This window comes from Ictalurus punctatus, chromosome 2 (assembly GCF_001660625.3).
Source record: "Ictalurus punctatus breed USDA103 chromosome 2, Coco_2.0, whole genome shotgun sequence".
NCBI lineage: Eukaryota > Metazoa > Chordata > Actinopteri > Siluriformes > Ictaluridae > Ictalurus > Ictalurus punctatus.
The window spans coordinates 21,187,147-21,214,646 of record NC_030417.2 but is presented as its reverse complement, the minus strand read 5'-3'; the positions used below and the strand labels follow the sequence as shown (position 1 = coordinate 21,214,646).

At 43.2% G+C, this 27,500-nt stretch overlaps 1 protein-coding gene across 2 annotated transcripts in view; it reads left to right on the top strand.

Annotated features, from left to right (window-relative positions):
- Nucleotides 1-27,500, top strand: part of LOC108276319 (protein phosphatase 1 regulatory subunit 29) — a 72,019-nt gene that overhangs the window by 3,517 nt on the left and 41,002 nt on the right. Inside the window, exon 2 of one of the 2 annotated variants that reach the window (XR_008393101.1) lies at nucleotides 12,743-12,761. The exons of the other annotated variant lie outside the window; for it this stretch is intronic. The gene's annotated coding sequence lies outside the window, so the exon portion shown is untranslated. Of the gene's footprint in view, nucleotides 1-12,742; nucleotides 12,762-27,500 lie in introns of those variants that run through there. 2 annotated transcript variants of the gene reach the window in all.

The following is a 27,500-nucleotide window of genomic DNA, read 5'->3' as shown; positions in this document are numbered from 1 at the left end:
AAGAACACACTCTTCTACAACATGAGCAAAAAGCACACACACACACACACACACACACACACACACACACACACACACACACACAAGAGCCTGAACACATTCACATGATTTAGAAGTGAGAACTGTGTGACGCTTCTGGAGCAGTCTGAACTGCAAGCACTTAAAATTACTCAAGTGTAAGTGTGTGTGTGTGTGTTTTGTTTTTTATTTAGTCCTGACCCCAATAAGCTATTTCACATAACAGATGTTTATATTTACAGTGGTGCTTGAAAGTTTGAGAATCTTCTATAGAATTTTATATATATCTGCATAAATTTGACCTAAAGCATCAAATCTTCACACAAGTCCTAAAAGTAGATGACAATAATCCAATTAAACAAATGAGTCAAAACAAATATTATATTTGTTCATTTATTTATTGAGAAAAACGATCCAATATTACATATCTGTGAGTGGCAAAAGTATGTGAACCTCTAGGATTAGCAGCCAAGTTGAAGGTGAATTTAGAGTCAGGTGTTTTCAAGCAATGGGATGACAATCAGGTGTGAGTGAGCACCCTGATTTATTTAAAGAACCGGGATCTATCAAAGTCTGAGCTTCACAACACACGTTTGTGGAAGTGTATCATGGCACGAACAAAGGAGATTTCTGAGGACCTCAGAAAAAGAGTTGTTGCTGCTCATCAGGCTGGAAAAGGTTATAAAACTATCTCTTAAGAGTTTGGACTCCACCAATCCACAGACAGACAGATTGTGTACAAATGAAGGAAATTCAAGACCATTGTTCCCCCCCAGGAGTGGAGACCAACAAAGATCACTCTAAGAGCAATTCTTGTAATAGTCCACAATGTCACAAAGGAGCCAGGGTAACTTGGCTTACTTGGCTAACTTGGAGCCAGCAACTAAAGGCCTCTCTCACACTGGCTAATGTTAATGTTCATGAGTCCACCATCAGTTCAACAATGAACAACAGTGGTGTGCATGGCAGGGTTGCAAGGAGAAATCCACTGCTCTCCAAAAAGAACATTGCTGCCTGTATGCAGTTTGCTAAACATCACGTGGACAAGCCAAAAGACTACTGGATAGTGTTTTGTGGATGAATGAGACCAAAATGGAAATTTGGGTTTAAATGAGAAACGTTATGTTTGGAGAAAGGAAAACACTGCATTCCAGGATAAGAACCTTATCCCATCTGTGAAACATGGTGGTGGTAGTATCATGCATTTGGGCCTGTTTTGCTGCATCTGGGACAGGACGAATCGCCATCATTGATGGATCATTGAATTCTGAATTATAGCCATAAATCCTAAATGAAAATGTCAGTACATCTGTCTGTGATCTGAATCTCAAGAGAAAGTGGGTTATGCAGCAAGACCACGACCCTAAGCACACAAGTTATTCTACCAAAGAATGGTTAAAGAAGAATAAAGTTTTGGAATGGCCACGTCAAAGTCCTGACCTTAATCCTATAGAAATGTTGTGGAAGGACCTGAAGCAAGCAGTTCATGTGAGGAAACCCACCAACATCCCAGAGCTGAAGCTGTTCTGTACTGAGGAATGGGCTAAAATTCCTCCAAGCCAATGTGCAGGACTGATCGACAGTTATTGCAAATGTTTAGTTGCAGTTATTGAGAATCATTGAATGTTTGCCCCTGTTCATGCTGTGAAATGTTGGTGAAACAAGTTAGTTCCTGTTGTCACTTATGTTATAGCAGCTATAAACCGTTGTTCCTTCATCAGCCTCTCTTTATTCTCTCTCTTCAAATTAAAGGTGTGTGTCAGATTGGGGAGGTGATGGCGGGTGTGCGTCGGATTGGGGAGGTGATGGAGGGTGTGTATCGGATTGGGGAGGAGATGGAGGGTGTGTGTCGGATTGGGGAGGTGATGGAGGGTGTGTGTCGGATTATGGAGGTGATGACGGGGGTGTGGCAGATTGGGGAGGTGATGGTGGGTGTATCGGATTGGGGAGGTGATGAAGGGTGTGCGTCGGATTGGGGAGATGATGGCGGGTGTGTGTTGGATTGGGGAGATGATGGCGGGTGTGTGTCGGATTGGGGAGGTGATGGAGGGTGTGCGTCGGATTGGGGAGGTGATGGCGGGTGTGCGTCGGATTGGGGAGGTGATGGAGGGTGTGCGGCGGATTGGGGAGGTGATGGAGGGTGTGTGTCGGATTGGGGAGGTGATGGAGAGGGTGTGTCGGATTGGGGAGGTGATGGAGGGGGTGTGTTGGTGGATGATGAATTGATTAATATTCTTTCCATATCGACACTCTGCTCTTTTCTTTATTCTCTTTGCCTTGTTCTCACTTTGTTCCATCTCCAGCTTCTCTCTCCTGTTGTTTTCCTCTCACGTCGCTTTTGTTCTCTCTCGCTGGTCTTATTCTCTTTCTCACATTTTTTTGGCCTCACCTTGTTTTCTCTCTTTCTCTCCTTTGACATTTAATTTAAACCGATGTCGCGGAATGTTCGTGCATGAAACACCATGGCTCCTTATGCTCCAGAAAACAAGATGATGTCATTGTTTATGTAAGAGAGAAATGAGAGAAAAGATATTGAACTCATCAGACACACAGTGACTGGGGTGCCATTACTTTTGGACAGAGTAGGCTGTAGTGGCTTCATCCTTTCTGTATTGAAATTTTTATATGAGCTCTTTGTCTCTCACACACACACACACACACACACACACACACACACACACACACACACACACACACACACTTAATCACACTGAATCACACTTCAGAGCCTCTCACTGAACCGCGTGGAGCTACAAACACTTTAGAGCCAGAAATATTCCAGATCTAAATGCGGAGCGTTCTTTATTTTACATTTTCGGGGTCATGGCATCTTTTTAACTTCAAACATGTTAAATATTAAAGTTGTAAAAACATTTAAATCTTCCTGCTGTTGCTGAAAACCTGACTGCTCAATCGGCTTTACTCCGAACACAAACGTGAGAATCTGAATTAATCAGTGCACTGACCTGAGACTAATTAAATTATTGTCTTCTCCTTTGTGTGTGTGTGTGTGTGTGTATGTTTTCACATGTAGCTATATGGTTTCATGGAAGAATATAGAGTTATTACAGTTATAGAGAAAGACTGTAGAGGAGGAGCAGACAGAGAGAGAAAAGAAAGAAAGGCAGACACAGATATAACACAGTTATAAACACAGCCTTGTGGTCTAAGAGAAGGAAAAAAAGAATAATAAATTGGTTCAAAGCAAAAACTTTAAATACACACAAAGAGGTCAAAAGCAGAAAAAAAGACCACGACACAGGAACTAGAACCAGGACAAAGACATAAAAGTAAAGCCGGTATTACTGAGGAACACGACCCAGAAAAGCCGACATGTAACTCACAGCACAACTGCAGCTGAGGAAAGACTGATGAAGGACGTTGTGTTACGCCACTGCATGTTCTCCATGTTCATGGTGCCGTTATCAGGCTCATATCCAGCCTATTTAAATCCCGCCTCTGTAAAGGGGAACGTTTATTGAAGTGTAATTGATCATTTTCCGTCTGCTAAATGTAATGAAGCTTTTATAAGGTGGAGGCCGAGACGGAGAACGTTCTCCCTGAGGCGGAGCAGCTCGCTGGGATTTTTCCATTAACTGCAGCGTATTGAATTCCCAGGTGAAGCTGCTGTACTACACGCTGCATTGTGGAGCCGGAATTAATTCCCCGCCGATTCTACAGTACGCCTGTTCACATCATTTCACTCCCACTTTGATAAAAGACCGAGCTCGTTAGTACCCATGTGGTGCGACGGAAAATCCTCGTCGGGTGTTGTCATGCTAACTCAAACACCGCTGCCGCCAGGTTGAACTACATTATGACGCAAACGCACAGCGCTCATGGTGGAAATATGGAGCTAAATCATCATGACTGAAAATTTTAAAATAAACTTTTCTCGAGTGAATTTGAACTTCCAAAGCTAACATGCTAGAGATGTAGATGTTTATATTTAGGACTTGTTTTTAACAAGTAAAACTAGACAAATGTACAAGATTTCAATATCATTGGGGATCAAGAAAACAAACACTGCTTGATAAAGATGAAGTAAGCAGTTCCTCCAGGACTCGAATGCAGAAATGAATGCACAATATTCGGAGGAGCTGCAATGGTTCAAAATTACGGCAGATTTTCCGCAAGATTTGGGTCGAGACACGTCATGTGATGTCATCACAACTAGGGCTGCACAATTATGGCCAAAAATGATAATCCTGATTATTTTGATCAATATTGAGATCTCGATTATTTGTCACGATTATTAATTGATTTTAGTGACAACATATTTTTATTGCACTTTCACATTTATTAAGTTTTCTCATGCCACAATATAACACACAAGTAGCATGAGAAAACTTGAGCTGGTCAATTATGACAGAATTTAGGAACATAGCGTGAGCCATGTCAAATTAATTTACATTCTGATAAACTAAATTTAATATTTTCAGTTCATTTTATAGACTGCATGCAGAAAACAACCGTTAACCTGTTCCACCTTGTAAACAAATGCAATAAACATCAATGTTCAGTCTTTGAATTCTCTTAAATATATTTAAAGCTACACTATTAGACATTTTCCACTGTCATGGTTCTGGGCTGGAGTCAGGTCTCGAACCGTTCTGTGTATATTGTGTATATATCTGAATAATCTCATATAGGATGTGATTGGGTGAGTTCATTTACCCATCAGATAAAAAGTGCTTTAGTTTAATGGTGTTCATTAGGGATGCCCCGATAAGAATTTTTACAGCTGATACTGATCCAGATACCAATCTTTTTTCATTTAAGCTTTAATCAGGAGGTCCGTCATAAACAGTTAAATGTAAGCTCTCTGCTCATGGTCACTGTTAATTGAGTTAAAATAATAGCAATGAGAAATACTGTTGGTTAATTGAAATGGTCGCACTGTAGAGCCCTGAGTTTATCTGCAAAGTTTTTTCCTGTTCAGCGTGATGACGTTTAATGTCCCTGACAACCTCTGTAGTGCCATGTAGCATCATGTTAATGTCATGATTTCTCCTCGTGCAAAGCGCTGGAGCTCGAAGCAAAACTGGCAGCTCGAGGGCTAAAATGCTAAAGCCTTTTCCGGGTTTTGGCATTACAAAATGACGTCATCCCTGCGCCGCTCAATGGTGATTGGCTGTAAGTGTAGGAAGCGCTTGATTTGATCTGCAGCTGAGTTTTCTATGAGCGGAGGACGAACTTTAAACGTTAATATCGCAGTCGATCAGGTTCATTTAATCGTGGGCAGTCAAAATCGTCATTGTGATCGATATTCAATTAATTGTGCAGCCCTAGTCACAACACGCATTCAGAAAAAGACCTCTTTGATTCACTTGCGTTGACCAGAGTGTACAGCTAAAAGGTTTCTTACCACTTAAAAACCATATGAAAGAGGGCTTTGGACCTCAATTCATATGAGCAGTTATGCTATGATAGCTTTAGCACTGCAATTACCACAAACAGTTCTGCACTCAAGTCTCCATCATTGAACAGTGGAGAAGCTCAACAAAACAGACTTCATGTAAAAATTTAATGAATTTTCCTGGTTACACAATGGCACTATTTCACCATGTAGTATTAGCACATTTATAGAAGGGATTTATTTATTTATAATCACTGTCTCAGGTGTCACCCAGATGACGATGAGTTCCCTTTTGAGTCAAGGTTTCTTCTTCATATCGTCTCTGGGAGTTTTTCCTCACCACCATCACCTCTGGCTTGCTCATTAGTTCATAAAGCCATACATTTAAAATCTATATTCTGAATTGATATTTTTCTGTAAAGCTGTCCATTGTTAAAAGTGCTGTACAAATAAAACTGAATTGAATTTACCAACCAACATCACTGAGAAAAACTCTGCAAATTGCATCACCAATCTTGAAAAAGGCCGGCAGCAAAATCAAGCATTTTTGGCTGCAACAATCACAAAAAAATCTGAATCCTGTACGGACTGATTAATAGAAAGGAGATCATTGTAAACTGATGGCCTGAAGCACACTGATGTGTGTGTGTGTGTGTGTGTGTGTGTGTGTGTGTGTGTGTGTGTGTGTGTGTATTTGTGAAAGTTCTGCAAACCCATCTGGGAGATATGAAACATTCTCGGAGCTCGGATTATCTTCTGTTTTCTTTTAATGTGTAATGGTCTCCTGAGAGCTTCTGGCATTTTCCTTTTGTTCAGAAACACAGTCATTTCACAAAAATAAATAAATAGTTTAAAACTGTTTTTGTATTTAGTTCAGATGGAGCTCAGTGAGTGTGTTTACATTTTCCTCAATCCTGCAGATTCCTGATGAAGTGTTTATATCGATCCTAAACTCAACACTGTATAAAGTCGGTGTTTATCTGCATGTGATCTGAGTGTAACCAGTTTAAAATGATTTCCATCTCATCAGAGCGTGATTATTATACACACAGTGAGAAGTGAGAGTGTGTGAGCGCAGTAAAGTCGCTCATTACCCGAAATTCAGGAACAAGAGACGTCTGTCTCTCTTTTTCTCTGTGTCTCCTCCACTCCACTCCTTTATTTTCTCTCTTTGGTTCATCGTGAAGAAATTGAGCGTTGGTCCTGTGTGTAAATGAGTCTGAGGAACAGGAAGCAGGTCACAGCTGGTGTCAGAGTGGTGACGTTTCTGTTTTATATAACTGAAGTGTTTCCCACAATCCCCTGGGGCACTGAGTATGCTCATGTCCACTGGTTGTGAAATGTACATGAAGGACATCTACAGGCAGTTTGTCTCTGTGTGTCACTCTTCGTTACACGTTACACACTCGTCCTTTATTCGGATAACTTCACAACATTTGTTTTGTTTTGGATGTTCCATTTTGTGCTCTGTGTCTTGGCCTCTGACTGCTGAGAAGTACTGGGAAGTACTGAGGAAGACAAATGAGTACTGAGGAGTACTGATGAGTACTGATGAGTACTGAGGAAGACTAATGAGTACTGAGGAGTACTCAGGTGTACTGATGAGTACTGAGGAAGACTAATGAGTACTAATGAGTACTGAGGAGTACTGATGAGTGCTGAGGAGTACTGAGGAGGAAACAGTACAGTGGTGGATTGGTGGAGTTATGGTGTGTGTATGTGTGTGTCCGTGTGTGTATGTGTGTGTGTATGTGTGTGTATGTGTGTGTTGTGGCAGTGTATGAATTTTGTGTATTCTGGCTGCCTGGGGAAATTTTGATCTCGGGTTTGTACACAGATTTGTGTCTCGTCTCACACCTGGTGTGTTTGTTGGGATTGTGTGCTCAATATCACACACACACACACACACACACACACACGCACACACACATACAGATGCAGATGATGGCTGATGCTGGAGCTCCTGTGTGTGTTTTCTCTGCAGGTTCCAGTGTGTACACTTTAACACACACTGCTGATTAAAACACAAGATGATTATTAATACACACACACGTGTACTCGCTCTCACACACTGACGATTTAATACACCTGTGTTTAAAACAGTGAACACACACACCTGCTGAAAATAACACACACTGAGGAACACAGTGAGACACCACACACACACCCACACACTGATGGCACACACTGGTCACATATATACCGAAAACACACACATTAATAACATACTGATAATCAGCTAATAACTCAGCTAATCACTCACCACTCATAAATCAAAATTCCGCACACCACAACGCCCCTCAATTCGCCCAACATCTCACTTATCTTTACCTATAATTTACCTATAACTCTGTCCATCACTCCGCCCATCGCTCCGCCCATCACTCGGCCCCTCATGCTGCCCTTCACTCCGTCAATCACTCCGCCCCTCACTCCACCCATCGCTCCACCCATCACTCGATCCCTCATGCCACCCTTCACTCCACCCTTCACTCTGTCCATCACTCCGCCCATCACTCCTCCCCTCACACCGCCCATCACTCCGTCCATCACTCCACCCCTCACTCCATCCATCACTCAACCCCTTTGTTCCAGTATTGTGCTGTTATAAGTAGCTCCTTATAGACACTGTACAAAAATCTGAGGAGAATTTCATTGGATCGTAGTCCACACACACACACACACACACACTGCAGGGTCAGTGCCAGTACATTCCTCTCAGTGTAATGAATTGAGGTCCTCAGAGACCATCTTCGGGTCCTCTCTCTCCCTGTCTGCGTGTTTTTGCCCACTTTTTTCTCACTTTTTCTCTCTCTCTGATTCTGTCCATCCATCACAGTGACAGTGAGGTTCATACAGTCGTGCATGTGTGAGTCAGTGTGTGAGAGCGTACGGCAGCAGGGTGAAGGCTGGATGGAAAAACAATGACTAAAAGAGCTGGCACATGTCCTTCTGCATTGGAACTCTATCTAATTTGTGTGTGTGTGTGTGTGTGTGTGTGTGTGTGTGACACCTGATGGTTTTTATGCTCTGTGCTTTACCCAGCAGATGGAAAAGTGCTGCTCTTCTCCGCTCTCTCTTTCTCAGCAGGTCTCACAGTCAGATCTCTCTCTCTCCCTCACTCTCTCCATCACTCCTTATTACAGCCTGAGCTCGGATAAAAACACTTTCCCACTGAGACGACACGCAGAAATCCCACAAGCACAAAGTTTGGAGTTGCCTGTGTAGTTAAATTGAGGAGAGACAATATTTTATACCTGGTGAAAATAAGATCCTTAGAGAGTGAGAACGTGCTCCAGGATCTCGCAGGGGAACTGGGGGGAAAGAAAACATAGAATTTATACCTGATTTTAAGTTGTTAAAAGAAAAAACACACACACACTGAGTAAAGATCTGATATTACACCAGTATGATGATATAAACTGATGAGATGTTAACATTCCTCCATATCAGAATAGATCATAATAATAATCTACTGAAAGCTCAGCACATTTACATCCATATAGAAAATATAATTATACACATGAACCCTTTCCCTGCTGCATTATACAATTTTATTATAAGAGGAAAGAAGGAATAAATCTGGAATGGGATGTTCATCGTGGACAGCTGTGGTGAGATCAGACATGGTGTGTGTGTGTGTGTGTCCGAGAGAGAGAGAGAGAGAGAGAGAGAGAGACTCAAACACACCCTTCACCTTCTGGTTTCTGGTTCTTTATTCCTTTCTGCCACCTGGAATCTTAACACATTAACCCTGACGGTCTCTATTTGGGATTTTAGTTCCATGCTTGTCATTCTTTTGCCTGTGGCTGAAGCAAACCTCCATCGGCTGCACAAGATTATGGCGGGTCATTGTCCTCTCTGGCAGTGCTGGCTATTACCATTTCCTGTGACCTTCCAATAGCTGATGGACTTCATGCTGTGACTCTTCATCCCTTTATCCCTTGGAAATGATGCTGTGAGAGACTTTGGCAGGTCAGGACTCCAGCTAGTCAGAGCTCTCTCTGGCCAAACCAGATCTTCCTGTTTGGGCTCCATAAGCTCCTGACTTCACACTGAGATCCTCCAAACTTTACACACTTTAACCTGTGGGGGAGATCACTCTGAACCTGCGTTCATGCTAGCAGATGAAGACTCTCTCCTAAGGCTTATAGTTTGTCACTTGTGTGCGTGGCCTCTCCAGTGGATTAGGATTTAGGATTTCGGATAAGCCAAAATGTCCAGCCATCATAGTATATGGTTCCTGTATTACTTTTATTTGTGTTTAAGTTTGATTTATGTGCTTAGCTTCATACTAGCATTGTTCTCAGATTACATCATCAAAGTGAGTTAACTGTACTAGCTACGTACAGTCACCAGAGACACCAGCGATCTCTGCTACTTCCATGCATCTTTAATTTTCTTCGTAACATCTCTATACATGTTTAATGAGAGCTCGTACAGTATATGAGAGAAGAATATGAAACCACATTTATATGTTTTTCTTACAAGTTTGCATCAAACAGTAAATGGGAATGAAGTGCAGGTAGGAGCTAAAGTTGTGAGCTTAGGCTCAGTCCAAGGATTCGTTCAGGCCATTTGTTTGGATTTGTTGCTTCTTTACAGCATCATAACTAATTTGAATTTGTGATTTCAGATGTTGGTGTTGCTGATATTGTGGCTCTGTGTTGAGCATGTACAGTATGTAGAAAATGAAGGACTGCTTACTATTGTGAAAGATAGGTGACAGTTTATCAGTCCAGTTTTACAGGATTTCATGAGGTTTTTTTGTGCTTTTTTGCAGAAAACTATTTTTTTTTTAAATTGGTGAAATAGTGTGATGTTTGTTGGTAAATGAGACCTTTTAGCTGTACTCATGTTCGACGCACGTGAATCGAAGAGGGCTTTGGCTGAATGCACATTGTGATGATGTCACATGACACATCTTGGCCCAAATCAAAATTTGCATTCATTTTTGCGATCACAAAATCACAAAATACTGGAGGGACTGATTAATCCATGTGAGAGATGTTATGGTGCTGAAACCCATGTTGGTGGTGCAGCTGCTGTCTGTGCTACTGATTCTGAGACGCATTCAATTCAATTCAATTCAATTTTATTTGGATAGCGCTTTTAACAATGGACATTGTCTCAAAGTAGCTTTACAGAAACATATAAACACAGGATACAGATTTTAAGTGTGTGAATTTATCCCTATTGAGCAAGCCGGTGGCGATGGTGGCAAGGAAAAACTCCCTAAGATGATATGAGGAAGAAACCTTGAGAGGAGCCAGACTCAGAAGGGAACCCATCCTCATCTGGGTAACAACGGATAGTGTGAAAGTAAAAGAAAGTTCATTATAGTTTTTATATGAAGTCTTTGTTGAACTAGTCCACTGTTCAAAGGAGACCCGAGTGCAAAACTGCATGTGGTAATTGCAGTTCCAGGGGCATAGTAGTATCTTAATAATGTAGTATATTAATAATGCACTCAGGATTCAATACAGTTTCTCTAATGAAGATGAAAAATTATTTATATTAATATAATCATATCTATGCTGCGTGATAAATGAACAAACTAAGATAAAAGTAAAATGCGAGGGTTTTTATATTTCTGTAATAATATATATATATATTTCTGCAAAGCCGCTTTGTGATGTCCACAAATAAAATGCAAATAAAATAGAATGTAGTTCCAGTCACATGACTCTGCTCTTCTCCATTCTGTATTCATGGAGAATATAGTTATATATTTCTACATTTATGTGAAAATGGGTCTCATGTAGATGTTTCTAGAAATATAAATAACCGATTTATTTATTTATAAATGGATAATTGGGATGAACTGGATGTTGTATTTTGTTGGTGTGTAGAGAATTTGAGTGCAGTAAAGAACAGGAAGATTAATTATCACACTGTTTTATATCTTGAATATCTTACACTCAGGTCAGGTCAAAGGTCACAGGTCATTCCACTGGACTGCTTTTTGTTTAAACATACACAGATTCCCTCAGTGGACATGGATATTAAGAAGCACTGAAATAAATCAACACTTCAATGAAGAGCTCTTGTTTTGGAAGAGAAAATGAGCAGAGCGGTGTGTGTGTGTGTGTGTGTGTGTGTGTGTGTGTGTGTGTGTGTGTGTGTGTGTGTGTGTGAAAATGCTGAAGGTGCAGTTTTTGATAAAGGTGCTACATCATAGGACTTAAAAAATTCTTCAGTGCTTTGCGTGTTTTATTACTAAAATAAATGGGGAAAGACAACGCAATCAGCATGAAGCCAGTGGAGCAAAGAGCAGCTTCTGTTAGTTACTCTGTAACCTGACTTTGAATACCAGGAACTTTCCTCACATAAATACTGACGGAACTTTTTTCATTTGACCATTTATCAAAATCATATAAATAGTTGTTAAGCTTGAGTTGAATTCATTTTAATGTCACACACATATAGTGTGTGTGTAAGACAGAGTTACTTAGTGTTATTCACCTGATAACATCAAACCCTGAGTGACACTGACCATCACACACACACACACACACACACACACACACACACACACCACTCGTACTTTCAGTAGAGTGAAGAGTGATGTAATCCTGTTTAAAAAGATGATTTATCTCAGCGTTATTAGATTTGATGTGACTCAGGTGTTTCCTCTCTGCTCGGTTCCGTCTCCACTCCAGAGCATCCATTTCCCGCTTTACCATCACGCTTGGTTATTTTCAGATCTTTAAACACATTCCAACAAATCAGAGGGGAAAGAGGAGAAGGGAAAAGAAAGGGAAAGAGATCTGATCAGACACATTTTTAAAAATGTTTTATCATTGTTCATTTTGTGTCGATGTAAAAGCTCACAGCTCCACATTCTCATTAATATTCATACACACAGTGTTACTGACTGAGCAGCAGCAGAATGTGTGTGTGTGAGTGTGTGTGTGTGTGTCTGTGTGTGTGTGTGTGTGTGTGAGTGACAGTTAGTGACAGTTCGATACTGATCTGCAGCTGATCTCTGACTGTCGATATGAGTTCTGAATTTTCACTGACTGACTCAAACTCCTGCTGAGAACTCAATATACAACTCAGAACCCATTACTGAGAACTCTTTTCTAAAACCTTGGGAAGATCAAAACCTAGAGTTAGAGTTAGAGGTTCCACCAATCCACTGGGATTATTATTATTATTATTATTATTAGCAGTAGTAGTAGTAGCAGTAGTAGTAGAAATAGTAGTAGCCTCTGACTGCAAAACCCTATAGCGAATTGTGAGGACAGCTGAACAGATCATAAGATCTACCCACCATTGACACCTCCTTCTACAACCGCTGCATCCGCAAAGCCACCAGTATGGAGCCTCTCATAGACTTTTCACCCTCTTGCAATCTGGCAGAAGGTACAGGAGGATCCATGCCACCACCAGCAGACTCCGCAACAGTTCTTCCCTGAGGGAGTCCGATTACTCAACACCTTAACCCAGTTAGGCTAGCCGAACACCTAACCCAGTAAGACTCAGTACCACTGTACACGCACTAACCCAGTAAGACTTTACATATCTGCATCAGTCACTCTATACTATGGAACTCGTTTTTGCTGCCAATATTGCTGCTATACTTGTGCTACAATAGCTTACAGTTTACAGTCCATTTCTGTGTATTTACTGTCCTGTGTATTTATTGGTTTGTTCTGTGTATTTATTGTTTTACACTCATCTCACACTGTTGTGTATTTGCACTTTATGTAGTCTCGTGTAATGTTCTGTGTTGTAACAATATTTCGTTTCAATGTATACAAGCTATATATAGGAATGACAATAAAAACCCACTTGACTTGATTTGAAGTAGTGAAGACCTCAAGTGTCCTGCACAGTGTCTTGACCTCAGCCCCACTGAACACCTTTGGGATGAACTGAAACTGGAGCCTCCTCACCAAACATCAGTGCCTGAGCTCAACCTCACTAATGCTCTTGTAGCTGAATGAACACAAATCCCCATAGCCACGCCCCAAAAATCTAGTGGAAAGCTTTCCCAGAAGAGTGGAGCTTATTATAACAGCCAAGGGAGAATAAATCTGGAATGGGATGTTCAACAAGCACATACGGGTGTGATGGTCAGGGGTGCACATACTTTTGGCCATATAGTGCATCTTTAATCTGTAAATTTAATCTGTCTATTATTCCTGTGAAGAACACAGACACAGAGTGAGACAGATGGGTGTGGGTGGTAGGCGGGTTGATTTAAATGGTGCACTAACATAGCGCTTTTATCCAAAGCGCTTTGTATCCAATACACTGTGTCTCATTCACCTGTTCACACACACACTCACACACACCAGTGGTAGCAGAGCAGCCATGCAAGGCACTAACTAACTTGCCATCGGGAGCATCTTGGGGTTCAGTGTCTTGCTCAAGGACACTTCAGCATGTGGAGTCATGTGGAGTCATGTGGAGTCATGTAGGCCGGGAATCGAACCGCCAACCCTACAATTAGTGGACAACCCGCTCTACCACCTGAGCCACAGCCGCCCATTTAGAGCTCAACCAGAACTAAGGAAGAGCTCTAAATCAACTAACCCCACCTACCACCACCACCCACACCCATGCAAATCCCCTCTACCATAATAAACACCCACCCACCCTAACCCCGCCTACCATCATAAACACCCACCCACCCTAACCCCACCTACCATCAGCACCTTGTCCCTGTGTTCCTGTATTACCAGTGATGTATATCTAGTTATTAATTTTGATACATATCTTAGCATCTGTTTATTCATTTATTTTTTCACTACTATTTAAAAAAAAAAAACAACTATGTTTAGTATGTTTTGTTCAATTCCTACTTCTCTTGGTCTGCTGTTGTATATTGCTTTGGCAATACAAAAATTTTTTGTAATGCCAATAAAGCACACATTGAATTGAATTGAATTGAATTGAGAGAGAGACCGAAAGACAGACATACAAATACTAAGCGTGAGACAGATAGATAGAGTGATACAGAGAGAGAGTAAGACAGATAGAGAGAGTGAGACAGAGAGAAGGTGGCCGTTGCCAGGGACAACAGCATTATGTTGAGCACAAATCCTCCTACACCATCTCAGGCTTTTTTCCCTCCTCCTCCACTCAGGCTTTAATCGTGTCTTTCACTCCCTCTGGTCACCTCTATTCCTCCATCTTTTCATTTCCCTATCTATCCATTACTCTATCTCAACATCCCTCTATCTTCCCATTCCTCCATCTCTCCATGGCTTCCTCTGATCTTTCTTCTTTTTCCCCTTTCGTATTCTCTCTCTTTCTCTTTAAGTACCTCTCATCCCTGCATCCTGCTTCAGTCATGCTGCCTCATCGATTAGTCACTGATTGATAGAGAGATGTCTGTCTCTCTCTGGTTCTGCTTCTGTCTCTCTCTCTCTCTCTCTCTCTCTCTCTCTCTCTCTCTCTCTCTCTTTCTCTCTCTCCCTCCCCATGTCAGCACATATTTATGTCAAATTACTGAATCCATCACTTGGCTAAAATACAGATTTCCCTCCGGCTTGTTTCCATCATACTCCTCCTTTCCATTTATCTCTTGTTCTTTATCATTTCTATCTTCCTTTATTTCTCCAGTGGCTTTCTCTCTATCTCATTTTTGCTTCATGGTTCTCTTCTCATCCTCTTTTTCTCCTTAAGCTCTTTTTATCTTTACTAACTCATTTACTTTTGCTATCCGTCTCTCCCCCTCTCTCCTTTCTCTTTCTCTTCTTTACATCCAGCTTTCCTTTCTTTTCACTCTTTTCACATTCCTGTAGTTTTATTAAACCTGACTAAATACAGTGCTGTGTTTCTCACCATCAGTGAAACAGTTAGAAACATCAAAATATATTCCTTACTTTTCTTCTTCACTAACTCTGTCTTCATTTCTCTTCTTCTTCTCTCGATTCTCTGTCTCTCTTTCTCTATTTCTCTGCCTCTCACTCTTTCTTTCTTCTTTTCCTCCTGTCTCAGTTGCAGTTTTCAAAGCCACACTGAGCTCCAGAGACCGTGAAGAACTGATCGGAGAGGGACAGTGTGTGTGTGTGTGCGACAGCGTGTGTGTGAGACAGCATGTGTGAGACAGAGTTCTTGCTGAAGACCAGAACATCAGGCAGAATTTAGAGATCCGATTGAGATCAGATTGAGAACGCGACGAGTTCGAGCAACTTTGAAGTGACCTGAGATCAGGTGAGGATGAAGCTCTACTCCTTCACTTTGCTGGTTTAGTGTGTGACGTGTGTGAGGACGTGCTGTGATGGTGATGACTTCAACTGTTTATAAAATAAAATGGAAATTAATCACACTCTCAGTTCTCAGTACACTAGCTCTGTTCAGCTTCTATGTGGATATAAAAACTCTTAATAGCACTGGGGGAGAAACATGAAAACGAATAAACTTTTTTTGCATTCTCTTCTATATTCACTGATTATGAAGCACTATGGAATGTTGACTGGATGTAGTAGAATTCCCAAATTGGAGTAGGTGGAGCTCTTAGTCATGGAAGGAGCATTAAAGCCTGGATTCTACTTAGTTTTAACTATGCACATATGTCCACAAGATGGCTGCCATCTGTATCCTGTGCTCACTTGGAGTGTCTCTTCCCTAGGAATTAACGCTACACCTCTACGTATTGCAATACCAACATTAACAATTTGGGGCAGTGTAGCACCATGTGACACTGTGACCACTACTCAGTCACTCAGGATTTCGTGACTGCATAAATGAACTCAAAATCAAGCAAATTCTGCAATATTCAGAGGAGCTTTCCATTTTTCAAAATTACCACAGATTTTCTGCAGATTTGGGCCGAGACATGCCATGAGACCTCATCTCAATGCGCATTCCGCCAAAGACCTCTTCAATTCACGTCATCGAATGCGAGTGCAGCAAAAAGGATGGGATGGCTGTGGTTCAGGTGGTAGAGAGGGCTGTCCACTAATCACAGTGGACACCCTTTTGGCGGTTCGATTCCTGACTCCACATTCTGAAGTGTCCATGGGCAAGACACTGAACCCCAAGTTGCTCCCACTGGCAGGCTATCGCCTTGCATGGTAGCTCTGCTATCATTGGTGTGTGAGTGTCTGTGTGTGAATGGGTGTGAATGAGACACAGTGTAAAGTGCTTTGTAGAACCGCTACAGGTTAAAAGGCACTATATAAGTGCTTATTTACCAACAAACATCACTGCAAAAGACTATGCAAAACTATTTTCTGCAATTGCGATTTTGCTGATTCAAGTAGTTTTCAACAAACTCTGCAAACTGCATTACAAATTTAGAAAAAAGCTGCAGCAAAATCATACATTTTTGGCCGCAACAATTACAAAAAAACTAAATTCTGTTCAGACCGAGTACTAACTAAACACAGTAGTGCTGTGTCACAAATCACATCCTGGTGGACCATTCTACAGTTACTGAGTGCTTGCACTGAACAGGTTTCCTACTGTAGGTTATGTTTTAATAATAAAAAAAAAACCTATCATGTTGCCTTCAATGCTCTGTGTGTTCAAGTCTTCCAGATCTTCGAGATTAGTAAACACTTTTTAATGTAAAGCCAAAGAGATGGAGATTATGCCAACAATCACGACAATGGCAGAAAGTTTTAAGAGTCAGAGAAGCTTCAGTGCCATTAACATCATTTTACAGTTGGGAGATCCGATGGTCAGGGATGTTATGGCTCTGATGGTCAGAGATGTTATGGCTCTGATGATGGTCAGGGATGTTTTGGATCTGATGTTCAGGGATGTTATGGCTCTGATGGTCAAGGATGATATGGCTCTGATGATGGTCAGGGATGTTATGGCTCTGATGGTCAGGGTGTTTTGGCTCTGATGGTCAGGATGTTTTGGCTCTGATGGTCAGGGATGTTATGGCTCTGATGGTCAGGGATGTTAGGGTTCTGATGATGGTCAAGTACGTTATGATTCTGATGGCCAGGGATGTTTTGGCTCTGAGGTGCTGTCTAGAGGTTGTCGTTTTTAATTCTACAGACGTACATAAAGTGTGCAGGCAAGTGTGTGAACAATGTTGCTGCTGCATCTGAACATCCATGCAAACTCACGTGTCATGTATAAACCAGGATGTAATGTCTGTACAATGTGTGTGTTTAAAAGTGGGTTTGGCTTAAGTGTGTGCTAGCTGGAGTGTTACACACTCACATAGTTTCCTCTGTTTGGTTTGTTGTGAAATTTCCCATGAAATGATGTCTGTTATGGTTATGTTTGATTGTAGATGTGGACCCGGTGCAGAAATGCGTCTGTCTGTCTGTCTGTCTGTCTATCTGTCTGTTGATTTAATGACAGATTCTGTAGAAACACATGTCCATATTTCAGTCATTCCTACACATTGAACACAATGAGGTCTCATGCTGACAATTCAGTCCCAGAGCTTCTCCTCGACTAACGGTGGTCCTCCTCATTTTATTCCACTCTGAGGAATATGTCAATTGTTTGATGCTAAATAAGCACTGTTCTAATTGGCCAACTCAGTGCGGGGGCGGGATCTAATTATGGACATCAGACACTTGTCATGTCAGTAAGCTTCAGTAGCAGCCGATAAATCCTTAGCTAACTGGCTAACATCTGTTTGGGGACTGAGGGAATTTACTGTGTGGTTTAATGGTCGAGTGAGCATCACTGTGATCTGTCTCTCTCTCTGTCTCTCTCTCTGAACTCGGTATGATTATTTTAACACTACTGTGAGTTGCTTGTTTGCAGTTGTGACATTTTATAAATTAAACTCTACAATAATTGACATTTTCTATTGCAGACGTTTCTGAAATCTGCTCAGTTCTGAACCCTTTAGATGGAAACGTAGCTGCTGTCTCTTTTCACTTTTCTGTTTTATTGTCCTGTTCAGGAGACACCTTCCGTCACTCTGTTACTGAAACTGAGTGTAAAATAATCCACTACACATCGTTCACATTCTCTCTGAGAGCTACAACACAGTTCCCGTGAGTTTTTCTACATTTCTGCTGTTCGAGGTGAAACGTGTTTAAATTACATACCAGCTCCTGATAAATATATATATATATATATTATATATATATATATAAAAAAATATGTGTATATACTCACACACACAACACAGATGACTACTATTTTAAAAAGAAAAAGCTGACAGTATGAGAACTTCATGCTTATGGGTTCGTCAGAGATTCTTTGGATGGTTAACAGATGTAACCGTCTAAAATTCAGAACTCACAATCCCGATCTCTGTAATTGTCTGTGGAGTTCTCTTCATATCCATGTGGGCTTCCTCCGGGTTCTCTGTTTTTCTCCCAAAAATATGCTGGATGATTGTGGTTATTTACTCCTATGGGTGAATGAATAAGTGGCATCCCGTCTGTGCTCCTGCCTCACAGCATTCCCTGGATATTCTCCGGATCCGCCTTCACTCTGACCAAAGGTCCCTCTAGGATTTTACGATTTTGCGATCACCGAAATTAACGCAAAATTTAGGAAATATTCGGAGGAACTTACAAAAAGATTTTCCGCAGATTTGGGCCAAGACACATCATGTGACATCATCACAACGCGCATTCAGCCAAAGCCCTCTTCGATTCACGTGCATCAAACATGAGTACAGCTAAAAGGTCTCATTTACCAACAAACATCACTGAGAAAGACTGTGACAACAATTTCATGCAATTTCAATTTCAGTAACTCAAGTAGTTCCCTTTCAAAGGGAACGAGATGTTGCGTTTAGCATAACATTATGGGAAGCGCCTCTTGAGCGTGACCGGTATCTGAAGCTTGTGTAAAATCATGCCTATTTAAAGGCCTGCCATGATCAGGTGACGTGGCAATTAAGCACGTCATGTGATATAAATATGGGATCTGTGAACCGCGCCATCAGCCTTTATTATCTTCAGCGAAAGACTGCATGTCAGGTGTTTGTGTAAAGAAACAAAAAGACGCTTCATTTCCCACTGTCTTTTCTCAAAATCTCAGAACTTTTCTATCCCTTTAAAAAAAGAGAAGAAAAAAAAAGGCATGAGCGAGAGAGAAAAATATGAGTGAGAGAATTCAGGGAGTGTGTTACGGCTTGCTCCCTTTTCATCACGGGAATAGTGCAAACTTTCTGGGTGAAGTGTTTAGGAGTTTAGCATGCGATGGCAGCCTCGAGAGGCTGCGAATGGTAATGCCTACATTAAGCAGCTCGGCTCGTGACTCACGCTCTTCTCGGAAGCCGGAGCCTTTTGTTCCGGAGCCTCGCGGATTTGGGCCGGCCGCTGCCGAAGCAGCTAGCCGTCTCAGGTTCGGGGGATCTCTTATGGACCCGGAAGAGGAGCCAAGAGGAGGTCTTCCGGGTTCGGCTCTCCGCTGGATTTTGGAGCTCGCGTTGCGACTCCTCCTTCCGCTATGGAAAGCCAAAGGGGAAAAAAACCCACACACACAAAAATAATAGTAATAATTCCTATCTGACTCCAAGGAGCCAGAAGAATGTGCTAAAAACTGAGAGCAGCATATAAAGTGCTGCTTGAAGTGATTACTAAGGCTGGATGAGCCTTTTTCTCCCCAGTGAAAGTAAATCCCTCACACTGCAGAAAGTCCCCTTTCTTCCAAGTGCATGACAAAATATCAGGCTTCTGGGGGAAAACCATGCATAAGCCGTATTTATAACCCCACAGTGTTGGATTATTCGGCCATTGTGGGGAATGAACGGCATGGCTATTTAGCTATGCTGAAGGTGGAGGAGGTGCTTGCGAGCTACCTCTCTACATCGAGGGCAGGTAATTAGTTGGGCCGGCTTTGCCATCCAAACCACCGTGTAAGGCCACCGTGGCATTGGTGGGCAAGGCCTGTGCAGTAGTAGTCTTGCTTGTGGGTCAATGCAGAAAATGACAGTGTTGCAGGCCTACCAAGCAGACCTGCTGAGTGAGCTCGACAAATGGCGGCATTCAGCCAGTTCCTTCCTTGTTGTCTCGAACTCACCTGGGCACCCACAAGTGGAGCCCGGGCAAGCACTACTGCGAGGGAGACCCAGAAGGCGAGTATGGCAGCCCGCCAACCCCCGCAGACAGCCAGGGGAACCGGGTTGCCACAGTCGCGGCCTGCTACTAGGCCTGATCTGAGAATGGTCATAAAGGCCAGGCAGGCAAAGAAGAGCGGTCCTGAAGGGCCATGGAGGGACGTATCAGGGGACATGAAGTCGTTAGGGCAGGTAGCCCCCAGTGCTACTGTAGGGCCTCCCCTAGCCAAGGCGGTCCCCAAGTTTTCAGTGTTCTCTGGTCAGCAAGCTGTCACAGGGCAACATAAATCTTATGCTTTCCCTCCAATAGAATGTGGGATAGTTAATGTCACTAAAAGACCATCTGGCAGCATGTAAACTACTGCCAAATGTGTCTCCATGGGTTCTGTCTACCGTAGAAAAGGGTTACCGGGTCCAGTTTATAGTTCGACCCCCCCGGTTCAGAGGTGTGCTCATCACAGTAGTCAGCACAGACCAGAGCCCAACATTAGTGCAGGAAGTAAGATCCCTCTTGGACAAAGGGGCCATAGAACATGTACCTCATTCCCTGAGGGAGGGAGGTTTTCACAGCCATTAATTCCTGGACCGAAAAAAAATAGGAGTATGCAGCCAATATTAGATCTGCGTCATCTGAACTATACTCTTCGGACATACAAACTTATTGTTCCACAGATTGAGTTTGAGGACTGGTTTGTGACAATAGATCTAAAAGGTGCATATTTCCACATATAAATATTGCTAGCTTTATCCCCTCACACCTTCACAAAGTGCATGGATGTCACTCTGGCTCCATTATGACTCCAGGGCAACCGTGTACTAAACTACCTGGATGACTGGTTAATTCTAGCACGATCCAGGGAACTGGCAGTTCAACATTGAGATGTTGTTCTCGTCCGCATAAAGAGCTTGGGTCTCAGGTTGAATCTCAGAAAAGTATGCTTTCCTCAGTGCAGTGGACAACTTTTCTAGGGGTTATAAGGATTCTACTACGATGAGGGCGTTCTATCACCAACATGCGTAGGGTCAATCCTATCAACACTGAGCAAGATAAACCTGGATCTTGGGAGACTATTGGCGCTTATGGGCTTATTGCACAGGAGACCGTTCAGTGGTGGCTGAGAAGTTGGGGGTTTCGTCCAAGGACGAAACCTCGGAGAATAATCAGTGTCACTCGGCGATGCCTATGTGCTCTGAGAATTTGAGTGTCCTTAGCGCAAGACGGTAATGACAGACACCTCCCTCACGGGATGGAGTGCGGTCTTAGACGGCTGTCCAGCTCACGGTCTCTGGTGCGGCCCTCATCTGGAGCAGGGTGGCTCCATCCACAAGTGGTGGAGTCCATATGGCAAGGTTTGGTCAGGCGGGATTGCATGTGTTCGCCTCCGAGGAAACAACACACGGCCCACTGTGGTTCGCCCTCACTCCTCCCGCACAATTTGGGCTGGACGCCATAGTGCACATGTGGCCGAGGTCACATCTGTATGCTGTTCCCTCATCGCTCTGCTCCCACAAGTTCTAGCGAGAGTTCGCCAAGACAGTCTATGTCTGCTGCTAGTAGCACCTTATTGGCCAGCTTGAATATGGTTCTGAAAGATAATACCCCTGCAAGATGGCACTCCTTGAGAGATTCCCATCCGCAGGGATCCACTGTAGACCCAGTGAACTGCGCAATAGCTACAGTCCTGGAGATCTTACAAGAACATTTCTCAGCGGGTGGGCTCCTTCTATCAGGGTTTATGTTAAATCAGGGTTTATGTGGCTGCCATTTCGGCCAGCCACGCCCCTGTTGATGGAGCCTCTGTGGTGCAACATCCTCTAACTTCGAGGTTTATGCATGGTGTCAGGCGGCTGAGGCCCATCTGCAGGCCGCACATACCTTCCTGGGACATTCTGTGGTCCTGGAAGATCTGTCAGGTGCCCCATTTGAGCCCTTAGAGTGGATCTACTGTGTCAAGCCGGAGGGCTGATTTATCACCCTTGACAAGAACTATGGAAACTGTGGGTCTGGCCCCTGAGGGGCACTAACTCATAGATTCTGGTCTCACAACTGAGATTGTAGAGACCATGTGAAATGCTAGAGTACCATCCACAAGGAAATTGTATGAACTCAAGTGGCAGTTTTTTTCTTGTGGTGTGAGGAACGTCAGCTAGACCCAGTGAACTGCACAATAGGTACAGTCCTGGAGTTCTTACAAGAACGTTTCTCAGCGGGGTGGGCTCCTTCTACAATCAGGTTTACATGGCCGCCATTTTGGCCAGCCATGCCCCTGTTGATGGAGCCTCTGTGGGGCAGCATCCTCTAACTTCGAGGTTCATGCTTGGTGTCAGGCGGCTGAGGCCCATCTGCAGGCCACGCATACCTTCCTGGGACCTTTCTGTGGTCCCGGAAGGTCTGTCAGGGACCCCATTTGAGCCCTTAGGGTCAGCCTCTGAGAAGCTTCTGACTGTAAAGATAGCTCTTCTGCTGGCCCTGACATCTCTCAAGCGAGTAGGAGTCCTACAAGCTCTCTCTGTTACCCCTTCCTGCCTTGACTTTGCCCCTAGATTAGCCAAGGCCTTCCTTTATCTTATGACGGATTATATTCCTAAGGTGCCTACATCTGCTGCACACCCTGTGGTGTTGCAGGCTTTCTGCCCTCCTCAATTCCCCACACCGGAACAAGAGAGAATTCACCTGTTGTGTCCAGTAAGGACTCTTTGTACTTAGATCCACCGCTCCGGCCAGTGGCGTAAGTTGGAGCAACCGCCGGTCTGCTTTGGCGGCGACAGTAGAGATGATGCTGTGTCAAAGCATCGCATCTCTAATTGGATAGTGGAAGCAATCTCGACTGTTTATGAGGCGTGCAGTCTCACTACGCCTCTGGGCATAAGGGCTCATTCCACTAGGGTGTTCGCCTCCACAAAGGCTTTGTCCAAAGGAGTATCCTCACAGGAATTGTGTGCTGCTGCAGGATGGTCTACGCCACACACATTCATTCATTATTACAGCCTGGATGTTCATTCCACCCCGGGCTCCAGTGTCTTGCATTGACCCTCGGGCTTGGGTCTTTTTGAAAAGGCCATACCCTCGGTATGACAGAGTGGGTATTCTCGTTCCTATAGTGTTATGCTAAACACAACGTAGAAGTTCCCTTTGAAAGGGAACATCTAGTTACGCCTGTAACCCTGTTCCCTGAGAAGGGAACGAGATGTTGCGTAGCTTTGTCATACCAGGGCAGGCCTGTGAATTGCGTCTTTGCTTCAGATAATAGAGAATGATGGCACGGTTCACAGGTGCCATATTTATATCATGCGTTGAGCTTAATTGCCACATCACCTGATCATGGCAGGCCTATAAATAGGCATGATTTTACACAAGCTCCAGATACCGATCACACGCAAGTGGCGCTTCCCATAGTGTTATGCTAAACGCAACATCTCGTTCCCTTCTCAGGGAACAGGGTTACATGCGTAATCCAGACGTTTTCCTCAAAAAAAGCACAAAGAATTTCATGAAATTCTGTATGGACTGATAAAACGCTTACTAAAGATTAATAAATTAATATATAACTCACATGTAAAGAGCTTTCAGTATTTTACAGAAATAATATAGAAATGTAATTTTTCCAGATTATTCCTTCAGAAATAATATTCTTTAGTGGGGGTTTCACCAAGAAATAACATTTTCACACATCATTATCTTAACAGTAAAACTCGCTCAGCTTTCCCAAACTTGATTCTGAGTCAGATCAAACACTCAAACACTGACCCTTGTCATGGATTTCCCACGGTAACCATAGGCCTAGGGAGTGTAGCGGAGTTCATCTGCCTCATGAGGGTAGACCTTAAATTCAATTCAATTCAAGGTCAAGGTGGTGACCTCATATCCAGAGCTCCAGCCGGAAGTCAACATGGTGACCTCATCTCCAGAGCTCCAGCTGATAGTCAACATGATGACCTCATTTCCAGAGCTCCAGCTTGAGACCAACAAGGTGGTCTCCCCTGCAGAGCTCCAGCTGAAGGTCAACATGGTGACCTCAGCCCCAAAGCTTCGGCCTGAGACCCGCAAGGAGGTCTCCGCTGCAGAGCTCCAGCTGGAGGTCAATTTGGCAACCTCATCTCCAGAGCTCCAACTAGAGACCCATGAGGAGGTCCCTGCAGAGCTTCAGCTGAAATTCACCATGGTGACCTCATCTGCAGAACTCCAGCCTGAGACCCATGACATGGTTTCCTCTGCAGAGCTCCAGCCGGAGGTCAACGTTGCGACCTCATATCCAGAGCTCCAGGCTGAGATCCATGAGGTGGTCTAACCTGCAAGAGGTGGTCTCCCCTGCAGCGCTTCAGCCAGAGGTCAACGTTGCAACCTCATCTAACATGAGACCCTTGACGTGGTCTCCCCTGCAGAGCTCCAGCCAGAGGTCAACGTGACAACTTCAACCCCAGAGTTCCAGCCTGAGGACCGTGAGGAGGTCTCCCCTGCAAAGCGGTGGTCTCTCCTTCAGAGCTCCAGCCGGAGGTCAACACTGTGACCTTACCTCCAGAGCTCCAGCCTGAGACCCACGAGGTGGTCTCCCCTGCATAGCTCCAGCCGGAGGTCAACGTCGTGACCTCATCTGCAGAGCTCCAGCCGGAGGTCAACGTGGCGACCTCATCTCCAGAGCTCCAGGCTGAGACCCACGAGGAGGTCTCCCCTGCAGAGCTCCAGCCGGAGGTCAATGTGGTGACCTCATCTGCTGAGCCCCAGTCTGAGACAAATGAAGTGGTTTATCCAGCCATGATCCTGATAGAGGTTACTGAGGCGACCGCCCAGATTCAGTTCCAGGTTGACGGTACAGCCTACCAAGTCTTGTTCATGCCAGAAGCCGGCGAGATGGCCTACCAAGTCATGCTCACACTTGAGGCTGACGAGGCAATCAACCAAGCCATTGTTTCTGTCAGAGGCTGACAAGGTGGCCTCCCAAGCCATGTTCATGCCAGAGGCTGACGGCATGGCCTCCCAAGCCATGTTCCAGCCAAAAGCTGACGAGGCGGCCCATGAAGCCATGTTTCAGTCAAAGGCCGACGAGACAGCCCACCGAGCTCTGCTCATGCCTGAGGCCGACGACACGGCAAACCAAGCTCTGCTCACGCCTGACGCTGACAACATGCCCCCCAAGTACTGTTCATGTCGGAGGCCGATGGAATGGCCTCCCAAATCATGTTCCTGCTAGAGGCTGATGAGACAGCCTGACAAGTCAAGCTCCTGTCTGAGGCCGATGGCAAAGCCTCCCAAGACCAACTTACACCTGAGGCTGACAATGCGACCTCCCAAGCATACTCTTGCCAGAGACAAAAGTCATGGCTCACCACAGCATGTTTAATCTAGAGGTTGATGAAATGACCTACCAAACTCTGTTCATGCCAGAGGCTGATAGTGCGACCTCCCAAGCTTTGTCACCGCCTCCCCCTCCCTCCCCCTCCCACTCCACCCCCTGCAAGCCTGCCCAAGCCTCATGTCTGCTCCTCTAGGAACCAGCTATTTTATGGACAATGCCTGCTGAGGGACCTGGGGGGCTGTGTGCACGTTTTGGTCTAGGCCAGTGTTTTTTGGTGCTTTGGGAGAAGCACCCTTGGATGGGGGTGGGGATGACTCTGTAAATAAACTAACTGAGTTATATTTCTACACTTTCTCATTACTGTGTGTTTTACATTAAACAGATCAGTGAGCTGTTGTTGAGTATTGCTCTGTTATTCTGAATAAATCAGTGGGCTTTTTTTGGGGGGGGCTTTTTTTCTGCATGTGAAAGGTGAGAACACTCAGAACATACAATACATTTAGTCTGTTAAAGAACTCATGTGCATGTTGTACTGCAATAACGACCGAGTCAGTGATGTTTAGCTTGGAGGAAAAAGGAGATCAGAGAAGTGTTTATTACTGAGTACTGAAATGTTCAGGCCTGTGAGGCAAACACATTCGCTATTAGATTTATACAATACCAATCTTTATTCTAAAGTGATAAGTAAAAAAAGGAGATCTCAGACACAGAATATAATCAATCACTTTGCCTATATTTGTCATTTTCACCCTCAGTGATGATCCTGTGCTAAATTTGACTGGATATTAAATCAGAGAAATTTGTGATATTTTTGTCCTCAGTCTGATTTCATACAGAGTTGTGTTTAGATTTAAATCATCAGCAGAACGTTCAGTGATGGAGTCAGTGATGGAGCTGACATTTTCTCTGAACGTTCACACCATAATAGTACTAAGATGAAACATTCTGAACACGTGTGATATAATAATAATAATAATAATAATAATAATAATAATAAACACAATAAAATAATCCTTTTCTGGTTTGTCTTCATGAAAAATATTTAAAAGTGTTTAGAAGATGTTGTGTTATCTGTAAAACTTGCTCACTGTTTCAGAATCAGAACTGATTTAATTTACATGTTTTAAATGACGTTCCTTCAGGTTTCAGCTTATTTTAGCTTTTCGTCCCTCAGTAAAATGAGAGTTTCTATACTTAGTGAGTGAATGAGAGAATGTGTGACTCCATCTTAAATAGCATTTATTCAGCTGAACAGTAAAGGTGTGAGGACTATAGTATAGGTGTATAAGACACTATATATAATTTTATAAAACTGTTAATTTAAAATAAAAAATAAAAACTATTAAAAAATGAAGAACACAAAATCAGCACAGACTCGTATTGACAAACTGAAAGACAGAAACAAATGAGGCAGGTGAGGGAAGTGATTTAAAGACACACAGGTTAATGAGCTTTAACAGGAAACACCTGAGTCTAACAGACAGGTGTGTGTGTGTGTGAGAGAGAGAGAGAGAGAGAGAGAGAGAGAGAGAAAGTCAGGATTATTTGTGGATTCAAAAAGATCTCCATCACTTTAAGTAAATTTCTGGCTGAAGATTTCTGCATTTTTTATGATCATATAAAATGTATAAATCAGTGGCCTGAAAACTCATGGTTCTCAGAAAAAGAGGCACCAACTCATCTTTTAAGCTTAATTTACACATGCAGAATGAAAACACTGAAAATATGTTACTGATATATAAATATATGAGATTTCATTTTGTGTTTTCTTTCTTTTTTGTGATTTTTACTCTGCATATGTTCCACACGTCACTTTGAGAAGCACCTTTCTGCGTCACTTTTACTCTTTAATTTGCTTCTTTTAACGACCTCAGTA